We start from the raw sequence: 12039 nt of genomic DNA on the forward strand, positions 1-12039 counted from the left end.
CCAACAAATCTAGTTTCTTTTAGAATTTGAAATTCTGTTCCACATTTTTCTCTCTTCTTTTTAAAATATAGTTTTATGGGCACATAATCCACATATCATAAAGCTCGATAGTTAAATCACATCAGCAAGAGTTGAAAAATCATTACCACAATAAATTTTAGAAGATTTACTTCTTTCTTGTATGCATTATTAGTTTCCCATTTCTCCCAATCTCCCCTGCCATACTTCCAAGAAACCATTGTTCCAGTTACTGTCTTTATAGATTTACCTATCCTGTACTTCATATACACAAAACATTAACAAAACAAAACAGAAAATATGAAGGTGATCTTGATAGCACACTGCATGACAGCAAGGCCATGGACCTCCCTGGACAAAGGGAGAGAAAATGATAAGATACTACATTTTAACCAAAGTATATCTACCATAATCAACTTTACAGTGTCTCCTTGTATGATAACAAGCTTATCCACATCCCGAAACTGTGGTCAGGGGGCATTCATCAAAGACTTAATCTATGCATGGACCCGGCAAATAGAGTGTGGACTTCCATTATTGTGAAGCGCCGTCTGCAAACCAGGTGCTCATAATTTAAGCTCTAATACCATCCCCTCCTTTGGATTTAGATTATATTATTTACAATCCTTTGATCACACAGGCTGATATGCTTCTTCTGTGTGGACTTAGTTGATGACTCACTTATATGACTGCTTATTTGGAATCAAGCCTTTAGGACCCCAGACACTATTCTTTGTGAAGAAACCCCAGCATCAAGCAGAGCCATATCAAAAGAACTAGTTGTCCTTAGATTGAGGCTAGAATTAAGTTTGAGCCCCAAATCCATTCATCTAGCTCTGATTTATCTATGTCTTTGGTTCACCTTACAGACATCATTGCCATTTTTTGTTAGAGATCATTATCAACGATCTCCCTGTAGGGGTAAGGTAATTCTACTGGTTGTTGTTATTAGGTGCCATGGAGTGGGCTTTGACCCATAGTGATCCTATACACAACCAAATAAAACACTGCATGGTCCTGCACCATCCTCATAATTGTTCCTAGGCCTGAGCCTATTGATGCAGCCACTGTGTCAGTCCATCTTGTTGGGGCCTTCTTAGTTTGCACTCTAACAAACATGATGGCCTTCTTCAGGTACTGGTCTCTTCTGACAATATGTTTAAAGTATGTAAGACAAAGTCTTGCCATCCTTATCTCTGAGGAGTGCTCTGGCCTTACTTCTTCCAATACAGATATTTGTCCTTTTAGCAGTCCATGAGACTTCAATCTTCTTCTCCAGCACCACAATTCAAATGTCTCTCTTCTTCCATGGTCTTCTTTGTTTAATGCCCAACTTTCACATATATATGAGATGATGGAGAATACCATGACTTGAGTCAGATACACTTTAGTCCTCAAAGTAACATCCTTTCTCTTCAACAGTGTAAAGAGATCTTGGGCAGCCGGTTTACCTAAAGAAGGGGTCCTCAAACTTTTAAAACAGGGGCCAGTTCACTGTCCCTCAGACCTGTTGGAGGACTGGACTATAGTTATAAAAAAAACTATGAACAATTCTTATGCACACTGCATATATATATATATATATATATATATATATATATATATATATAGAGAGAGAGAGAGAGAGAGAGAGAGAGAGAGAGAGAGAGAGAGTGAAGGCAACAAGGAATTTATTCAGATCCCCATCCAGAGAGGTGCTCACTCACAAAGCAGCACCAAACCCAAAGCCAGGGGTGCATTCGGACTCACTGTGACCCCACATAAGGTCCTGAGATGCTCCGTATGGGAAGATCGCCTCACCCTTCCCCGCTCTCTCGGCAGTAGACCTGCATTACTTAGAGCTGTGGAAACAAGGTGAGATCACACAGGCCGGGTTTTTTATTCAAAATTAGAACGCCAAGGACGCCGAGGCCAGCTGCTTGTACCCACCCGACTGGTGCCTTCTCTTCTGGCAGATGGGACTGGGGGAGCTTGTGAGGGGAAGCCAGGATTTACTGGCAACATGGGTCAGAACCTAAGGAACAACAAAAGCCTCCCACGGAGGCATGCTTCTGAAACGTGGCAGACCCTGGCGGTGAGCTGGCCTCGCTGACAACCATCCTTGTTGCTGTTGCCACAGGGGTTGCCAAGTTAGGGCCTGTCCATGTGGGAGGCACAGCGCCCCCAGGTGCACTGGCGTGCCCATGGGTTTGAGAAGGCGATGCAGGCTGTGTGCAGAGCCGAACCCCCTCGCTGCCCTGGCCCCAGCCGCTATGGGGCAGGTTGGCAGGTCAGAAATGGGGGAGGTGAGTGGAGCGGTAGGGTGGGCTGGACACAGGGTCGGAATCAGTCATGCTCCTGCTCTGGGCCCAGGATGCGCTGTGATTCTGGAGCCCTGGCCCGTCCATTTGTCCTGTGTGGGGCAGCACATCAGAGCTGGGTGCAGGCTGTGCGGGAGGCAGAGGTCGAGCTTCATCTGACTGTGCCAGGCCTCTGTCCTCCCTCCCCACCCTCTCGGGCAGCCCCTCTCTAGGGAGAGGGTCAGAGGGGCCAGGCAGTGCTGAGCTCCTACTCCAGGCCCTGGACGATCTGGTCACTGAGGAAGAGCAGTTGGCCATGGGGCAGGAAGCGGGTGAGGATGGCCTCCATGCGGTCCGCCCGTAGCAGAAGGTTGGTGCCAGGGACCAGCAGGCAGATGTGGTCAGAGAGGAGGCGTGCCAGCAGCCGAAGGGGACTCTCAGCCAGAAGCAGGTTCTCTTGGGCATCCAGGACCTACGCTAAGCCTAAGGGGAGCACGCCCAGCCACACCACTGTCCGGGGCTCCCGGAAAGGATCCCCTGCTGCCAGGCGTAAGGCCCCATGTGGGGCATCATGTAGGGACGTTGGCTCATCTGAGGATGACAGAGGCTGCAGGTCCACAGGATGACTGGCCAGATGCCTGCTGCTGCAGCTGGGACATAAGACTCCACCTGTCTGGCAAATGCCCGAGATCTGCTCCTTGCGGAGGAGTCTGTCCCTCTCGGCCCCGTTTGGCCTTGGGCCATCAGGTGACTTCTCGGCACCAAAGACACAGGAGTAGAGCACTTGGCAAAAGCCTGTGGCCTCGTCACTCAGCGCCCACAGGGTGTGGATGAGGAGCTCATGCCAGGGGCTTAAGTGGAGAGCAAATGTTTTGAGAATGATGAGGGCAATGGATGTACAAATGTGCTTTACACAATTGATGTATGTATGGATCATGATAAGAGTTATGAGCTTCTAATAAAATGATTTAAAAAAAGAAAAAAGGAGATTATATATGAATTGCTAACTAGTACAGATTGAACACTATTTACACAATAATGGGTGTTGGTGATAAGACAAAACTTTGAATAATCATTGACAGTGGCACAACCACACCTACCAGGTGTTGAATGGCTTGAAAAAATAGTTTAAAGTTCCGGTAGCACGTGGCTTGGGTCCTCAAGGTCTGGATAGGACCTAGGTCAGAAATGTCCATTTAGGGACATAGTACCAGGCATATTTTCCCTTTGGTTTCTATATAAGTATTGTTACATATGTTTTGTTTCCTCAATGGGGAGGAGCAGTCAGAAAACTTGATTGTCTAAGAGTTTAAAAAATTTATTCTCCTACTGATGGGCATTTGGGCTGTTTACAGCTTCTTGCTGTTGTGAACTGTGCTGGAATGAACATGGAGAGCATTTGTCTTTTCAAGTTCTGTCTCATTTTTTGGAGGTTCATTTTCAGTAGAGATATTTCTGAAAAAAAAAAATGAAGTTCTGTTCTATGTTTTTTCCCCTTCTAACCAGGATTTTTCTATTCTGTTCCTTGGCAGAATATACAATAGTGCTAGTTGGGTACCATCGAGTACAATGTCTCTAAGATTTGCTGCATTATACTGACTGCATCATTGCTATTGCAAATATTTGCATAGTATTAAAAAATTACATAATTTTCAAGTTACATAAACAGTGTGGTAAATTTTTATATTTTTGAAATCTACAAAGATAGACTTGGAATTCTTTGTGAATCCCTGATTTGATCTGTATAAAAATGCATATTCTAACTTTATTCTGATCCCTGGCTTCTGTTCTGCTCCAGATAATTTTCTGATGATAGCCCTTTCTGGTGCAGGTATTTCTAACACCAATGCAGCAAATTCATATTTCACTCCCCGACTTTTCTCCCCCATTACATTGGTTGAGCTATGGGACTTCTCCCTCAAATGGATTCTTTTGTTTTGCATGGAAATTCCTATGAATTCTTTCATGTTACAATTTGATCTGCTCTCAAATTGAACATGCCACTACTTAGTCTCACTAAAGTTTCTATTTTATGACTGAAACCTTCTCCAAGTTTCATGACAGTTACTGTGGGAAATAAGTGAAAACTGCAAATTAGATTAGCGCTGCCAGTGCTTAATGGTGAGGCAGGAAACTGGGCCGTCTGCTAGACTCACTCACAGGGTCAGTGAAGCAGTTTGAAAGGATTCGAAACCCCAACTTTTGCTTACAGAAACAAAACAAAAGATAAATGGATACTTATTGTTTCTATATGTATAAAGTTCTAAGAGTAGTGTGTGACCCATGACAAGATCAATTGCTGCCATCGAGTTGATTCCAATAACTCAGGGACTACTTAGATAGAGTTGAACTGTCGCTGTGGGTTTCTGAAATGGGAAATCTCTAAGGGAGTAGGAAAATCTTACCTTTATATCAAGAAGAGGCTGCCGTTTTGAACTGCTGACTCTGACGTTAGCAGCCCAATGCACAGCCCACTGCAAAAAAAACTTGACTCACCGACACTGACTTTATTCCAACTCACAATAATTACTATTCTGACTCAGGGTGAGGATCGAGTCACAATTAGTGTGCTTTAATCTTCAATTGAAAAGATATATGCACATTAATTTTCTTTCCCTTTGTTCAACTCCAACTAGTACGCCTCTTTCAGACTGGCTGCAGAACACTTGCATAAAAGTTCGTGGTGTGATCACAAAATAGAATCGGATTTCCTGGGTATTTAGAAAAGCAATACCATCCAAAGTAGAAAGGATGATTTTAAAGAAGTAATTTTATGAAGAAAAATAAGGTATGCCGTATAGGGGGAGAAAAGGTGTCCATGGGAACCAAAACAGGAATATACGATTTTGGTATTTTTTTTTCTGCATGGAAGGAGAATTTTTCAAAATATAATCGCTAGGAAAATAAAAAGTAAACCTGCACGGTGAAAACATCACCTTTTACTAATTTAATTTAAAATTTTTAGAGACTGAACTAGCAAATTATTTTCTAAGTTGAAACAAGGGTTTTCATTTTAAGCGTGGCGAAAGACCAGGCTTGTCCTGCTACATGGTAAGAGACTCTTACAGCTATGACCATTAGAAATTCTCATCGTTCCTGTGTGGGCGGTTATTATGTGAAATAGCTCTTTCAGAGTAATTATTATGATATATCCCTACCTTTCCCTGATCTACTGCTTTATTTATCTTGTTTTAAAAATATCTTAACTGCCTCTCTATCATTAATGGACAAATTCCATTTTAATATATATTCACTAGTTGCCAAGAATAATTCTGATCTTATTAAAGGATAACCATTTGTGATGGCCAATGTTATGCGCCAATTTGACAGGGCTGTGATGCTCAATGATTTGAGAGATGCTGGGAAGATGGAATATGATATAATCAACTTCCATGTTGTGACCTGATATGAGCAATCAGTTGAAAAACCAATCAGTTGAAAAACGATCAATTTCATGAGAGGTGTGGCCTTTATCCAATATATATAGAGAGAGATTCTAGCATAGCTCCTTCTTTTCTGATTGTGCATCCAATTTGCCATCCTCTTCTTTGTGGTTCTTGGAACATTAGCCAGCAGCAGCCTGCTGTCTTAACTGTCCATTTTGTGCTTGCTAACATCTGCAACCTGACCTCTTAGTCAGGAGAAACCACTAGCCTGACACCTGATTTAGGGGTTGCCAGCTTCTACCACTTGGTGAGATACTGCCTTGATATAAATCTGGTTCTCTCTCTATAAGGTTTTCAGCGGCTATGTGGGCAGCCAATTCCTTGTTTATTCTTAGTCTGTCCTTAGTCTGGAAGCTTTGCTGAAACCTGTATACTTTGGCGACCCTGCTGGCATTTGAAATACCAGGACATAATTTCTTGCGTTTCAGTAACACACAAGCCACCACAGTGTGGCAAACTGACAGACAAGTGGTGGAACAGTGGGGAGGATGATGTGGGACCTGGTAGTGTTCCATGCATGTTCACTATGGCTCGGAATGGACTCAATGGCGCATAAAAGCAACAACATATAGATGCTTCGCTGGAAAACCTAGCCTAACACATCAATTGAAGCCACCGACTGTCATAAAACATGCTTAGAATTGTTCTCACTTATTCATTGCCATTGAGTTGATTTTCAATCATAGTGACCCTAGAGAACAGGGGAGAATTGCCCCTGTGGGCTCTGAGAATAACTCTTTATAAGGGAGTAGCAAGTCTTGTGCTAAACCTTCCATATTGTGGTAGTTCAGGGATTATGTCAACAAGAAACTCCTGGCTAGGTTGGAGGTAAACCTGTCAATCAGGTGGCAGTGTGATGAACCTCTTTGATGGTATAAACCTCTTGCAAAGGAGCAAGGTGAACAGAGACAATCTCTCTCTCTGCCCATCCACTCTCCTGTCCGCCAGAACTCATCCTGCCTTGAGGAGTGGCCTCATGTTGGCTGCCTGACACCAAGACCTGCCTGGGTGCCGACATGATTCCAGCGACTATTGGATCCAAATGACTCCTCACCCCCTGGCCTGTGTTCTTCCTGATATTCATCAATCTGCGTCACTGACCTGTGGCTGTGTGAGTCTGAAGAGGGACTTATAGGCTAGTACCGGACTTAAGGACTTGAGTTGAATTGGGCTGGGATGCTCTCTTGATATATAATTATTTCTTAATATAAACTTTCTTATATATGAGTATCACTGGATTTGTTTATCTAGAAAACAGGCTGACTACACATATTGAGACCATTATATTTTTCTCTTGATAGAAGACAATCTATGAGACCCCAAGGAGCGACTGGATCTTCTCTTGTCTAGATTGGAGGGAGAAAAGGTTATAAAAATAAGCATGTTGTTTGAGAAATCTTTGCAGAAGGCTATTCAAGAATCAGTGTAGATATTAAAAAATAACAAGTATCCTGAGTCACTTTCAGATAGGAGGTAACTTCTTTTTTAAAAATTTTTAATTAAAAAAACATTTTATTAGGGACTCATACAACTCTTATCACAATCCATACATATACATACATCAATTGTATAAAGCACATCTGTACATTCTTTGTCCTAATCATTTTCAAAGCATTTGCTCTCCACTTAAACCCTTTGCATCAGGTCCTCTTTTTTCCCCCTCCCCCCCTCATGAGCCCTTGATAATTTATAGATTATTATTTTGTCATATCTTTCCCTATCCGGAGTCTCCTTCACCCCTTTCTCTGTTGTCCGTCTCCCAGGGAGGAGGTCATATTTAGATCCTTGTAATTGGTTCCCTCTTTCCAACCCACTCACCCTCTAACCTCTCAGTATCGCCCCTCACACCCCTGGTCCTGAAGGTATCATCCACCCTGGATTCCCTGTGCCTCCAGCTCCTATCTGCACCAGTGTACAACCTCTGCTCTATCCAGTCTTTGCAAGGTAGAATTCAGATCATGGTAGTTGTGGGGAGGAAGCATCCAGAATCTGGGGGAAAGCTGTATTCTTCATCAGTACTACATCGCACCCTGACTGACTCATCTCCTCCCCTAAACCCCTCTGTGAGGGGATCTCGAGTGGCCGACAAATGGGCTATGGGTCTCCACTCTGCACTTCCCCCTTCATTCACTATGGTGTGTGTGTGTATATATATATATATATATATATATTGGATGATGCCTCATACCTGGTCCCTTTGGCACCTCGTGATCACATAGGCTGGTGTGTTCTTCCATGTGGGCTTTGTTGCTTCTGAGCTAGATGGCCGCTTGTTTATCTTTAAGCCTTTAAGACCCCAGACACTATCTCTTTTGATAGCCGGGCACCATCAGCTTTCTCCACCACATTTACTTGTTCACCCGCTTTGGCTTCAGCAGTTGTGTCGAGAGGGTGAGCATTGTAGAGTGCCAATTTAATAAAAGAAAGTATTCATGCATTGAGGGAGTGCTTGAGTAGAGGCCCAAGGTCCTTCTACCACCTTAATACTAAACCTATAAATATAGACACATAGATCTATTTCCCCATCCTCATATATATATGCATGTACATGTCTTTGTCTAGACCTCTATAAATGCTCTTTGACTCCTAGCTCTTTCCTCCATCTCCCTTGACTTTCCTCCTGCCCTACTACCATGCTTGATCCCCACCTGGGTTACAGCTATACCTCTTTTTTGTGTAACCTTACCCTTGATCATTCCCTACCAGGCCTGCCACTCTCCCCTCACCACCAATTTGGGTCCCATGTTGTTCCCTTGTCCCCCAGGAGGTAACTTCTTTATAAGAAAATCTATTCTTGGAAGATTATGATCTCAAATGAGTTTTAAATAAAACTAGTATGCCAAAATATTTCTTGTAGTTATGAAGTGTTTCTGAGAAAGATGAAAGTCAATTTGTTATTATCTTCATTCTAACATTCAATGCTATTGAGTTCATAAGTATATTTGTTTTTTCAAGGGGAGATATTGGAAGAGCGGAAAGAGAAACATTTATTTCTAATAAAATTAATGTATAGACTAGAATCCCCTTTAAGGCAGAGAACTAGTTCATTCCATTCCCCATCTTCAGAGCCTGGAGTTAATCCTGACAAATGCTGTTTCTCTCTCTCTCTCTCTCTCTCTCTCTCTCTCTCTCTCTCTCTCTCTCTCTCTCTCTCTATATATATATATATATATATATATATATATATATATATGCTAAATGAATAGTTTTAATTAGTACAAATTGGGTTTCCTCACCTCAGTGGAGAATCCACAACCCACAAATGTGCTAAATTCTAGAAAAGATTTTGGGGCAGATTGTTTACAACTTAACATACATTTCTCAACAGAAAAAAAGTTATGTATGGCGCTGGGTTGGCGGGCCAACCCAGAGAAGTCATTTAATCCACAATGTAGCAGAAACATTACACGTTTGAAATGAAGAAGTCGCAGGAAAAAATACAGCAGCAATAAAACCAACGAGAGGGATAATAAAATTGAATAGAATGTTAAAATTTTCTTGTCTCTCAGTGCTTGAAGAGAAGCAGATTTAAGTACGGAAAAGATGAAGAGGTGGATTGAAATTGTCATGGAGTGGCTTACATTTTCAAGAAATTTAGAAGTTGATGACTTTAAAAACATTATTATGCCAAACTCCCCCTCAAGACGTAATTCTACCAACCCACGAGAAACGTCTTTGAATAACACTGTTCTAACTCTTATCAGTCAGGATTAAGGTGATTTCCTAAAATTCAAAATCTGAAGGGCAGAGAGAAAAGAAACAAACGAAGATAAATCACCTGAATAACAACGCCCCAAAATGAAAACATCACAGCTCATGGGAATCGGACAGCTTGTGCTCCAGTGCCGGGAAGACCACAATGGATAAACCACACCACGCCCTCCTTCAAGAAACTTCCAGCATCGCCTGGGGAGGCACAATCACAAACAAGTATAAGCATATGCTGCTTTCAAGGCAGAAAGCACTGACTGGAACACCAGGGCCTGTCCCGTGCAGACAGGAGTGCGTCAGAGTAGAACAGCATCCTGTCGGACTTTCAATGGCTGATTATTTGGAACGAGAGTGCCAGTTTTGTTTGTTTGTTTTTGAGGAAACTCTGGATGGACTCAAACTACTAACCTTTCAGTTAGCAGCCAAGGATCTTGCCTGTTAGTACCACCCAGGAACCCTGCCTGCAGTACCCCCCCTAAAAAAACCTCAAACTCCCTGCTTGGCCAGGGGGGCGATTCCAACCCATAGTGACAGGAAAGAGCTGCTCCTGTGGGTTTCTGAGACTGTAAGTCTTTATGGGGCTAGAAAGCCTCATCTTCTACCCAAGGAGCAGGTGGTAGTTTTGAATTGCTGACCTTGTGGTTAGTAGTCCAACTCATAACCACTACACTCTCAGGGCTCCTGACTGAAGTACAGAGGGGCAACCAAGAAGAAGGTGACAGAATGACCTGAGGTGAGGAAGGGAAGTACGTGCCGCAGAGGAAGAACCGTCCGGACTCAGGGAAAGGAGGCAGCAGGGGAAAGTGTGTAGACTGCAGATGGCGTGGTGGGGAGGGAGAGCGTGGAAAAGGGGCTCAAAGGAGTGAGTCCGGACTTGGGAAGGAGTCTAGGTCCTATCGGGATTAGAAAGCTGAGGGGACTAGTCCCTTTCCTCAGCAGGGAATACACAATCAAACGACGACTTTAGAAGATCATGTTGGCAGCCCTATGGAGGATGGATTGGAGATGTTAAGTACTGGTGACAGAAAAAAAAAAAACTTAGAAGACAGTGAAAGAAAGAGAAAGATGTAAGCAAGCAGCAGAGTTAAACAGAAGTTCCCAGGAGATCCTATTTAGTTGTTGTCGCCTGGTGATGTTATCCACGTGGTCCATGAGATTCACTGGTGGAACCAGGCTTTTAAAGTCTTCTACATGTTTCTGAATCTCCTCGTGACATTTCTTTCATGTTTAATATACGAGCCGCCTCACTGGAAGGAGGGGTGTGAATGCTACTCAATTGTGGAGAGAAGCATGTGAACTTGCTGGGAGGAGTTTGTGCAAACTCTTCCTGGAGACAAGGAATGGAAAGGAGAGGGCCTCCAATCCTCACATCTCCATACCCTAGGGCGAGTGCTGAAGTCTTCACACTGGCTCCCACTGAGCTTGGTTGCAGCTGGGAGAGGAGAGCTGGCATCTCTCTAGTCACTGCCTCTTGAGCTTGCGAAATGGGGGTTCATAGCTCGGGGGTGTCTGGGTTGTGGCTTCACCCTCTGATAATGTGGCCAGAGGCCCTGGATTTGAAATAGTTAATAAAAGGTACTAAGCCTCTGTAAATTACCCTCATTTTTTTCCTGACAAAGCAGACTGAATTTGAGGCATGTCTGAGAGTTAATTATGTTTAAACTAAATTATCGCCAGTGACTGATGTCGCCAGCACCGCACACCGCACGGTCCTCTGCCTCACACGAGGCGCTATGATCTTATGGAAAAAGGACATTTGTAGTTGTTGACTGAGAATAAGGAAAGATTATTTTAAATTTTGCTTTCTCAATGAATCTGATTAGCCACTGTTGAATGCAAGCCCCAGTGAGTTAGGATCTAGTCATTACCACACAATCTCTGGATCAATCATAGCTCCAAGAATAAAGATATGGACTAACACGGGAGATTTCCAAAAGGGTTTGTAGGGACACTAGCCAACATTCCAAAATTGCCCCACTTCGGCTAAGCAGGTGTTCTGAGTATGTCCTAAGACTCCCCGGACACGTGGCCAGATCAGATCTCAGCCCAGTGTCTCATGACGGTGTCCTTTTCTGTCCCAAAGGCACGGCCTGGGACACACAGCGTCAGTAACCTCACAGTAAGTATCAGGCACCTAGGGTCATAGTGCAAATAGTTTCTGTGACTGTGTTGCTTGTGATCTGGTGAACAAAGAGCTACTCCCTTAGTGGATCGGCTCTGTCTAGCTGGCCACCAGGGGACGCAAGACTGCTTTCCTGGTGGGAAAGCCCCTGTGCAAATAAACTAACGTCTGTTTGTCTCTAAATGGGCTAAGCACCAGTTTTTTAGTTTCGCTGTCCCTACCTACAGGGAATCTCTCCTGCATTTGTGTTTGAGCCCAGCCAGGGTTGAATTCTAAAACCTAATGAAATTAATTTATTAAACATAATTGGTTCCTAGTACTTTGATAAACAGTTAAAAATCACCTAAGCTTACCACATTAGTTCTTGCTCACCAAGTTCTGTGAATGGAATGAAGAGCTACAGAAATCAAAATATACTTTCGGAACAAAGTGGTCTGGTTTTCAGGTCAAACTAGACTGAGAT

The 12039-nt window shown here is 43.3% G+C and overlaps 1 pseudogene; it reads right to left on the reverse strand.

Annotated features, from left to right (window-relative positions):
- Positions 1 to 2538: 2538 nt before the first annotated feature.
- The window catches only part of LOC142426713 (AP-5 complex subunit sigma-1 pseudogene), a 103098-nt pseudogene continuing 93597 nt past the window's right edge, over positions 2539 to 12039 (reverse strand).

Source organism: Tenrec ecaudatus, chromosome 14, assembly GCF_050624435.1.
Source record: "Tenrec ecaudatus isolate mTenEca1 chromosome 14, mTenEca1.hap1, whole genome shotgun sequence".
NCBI classification, from domain to species: domain Eukaryota; kingdom Metazoa; phylum Chordata; class Mammalia; order Afrosoricida; family Tenrecidae; genus Tenrec; species Tenrec ecaudatus.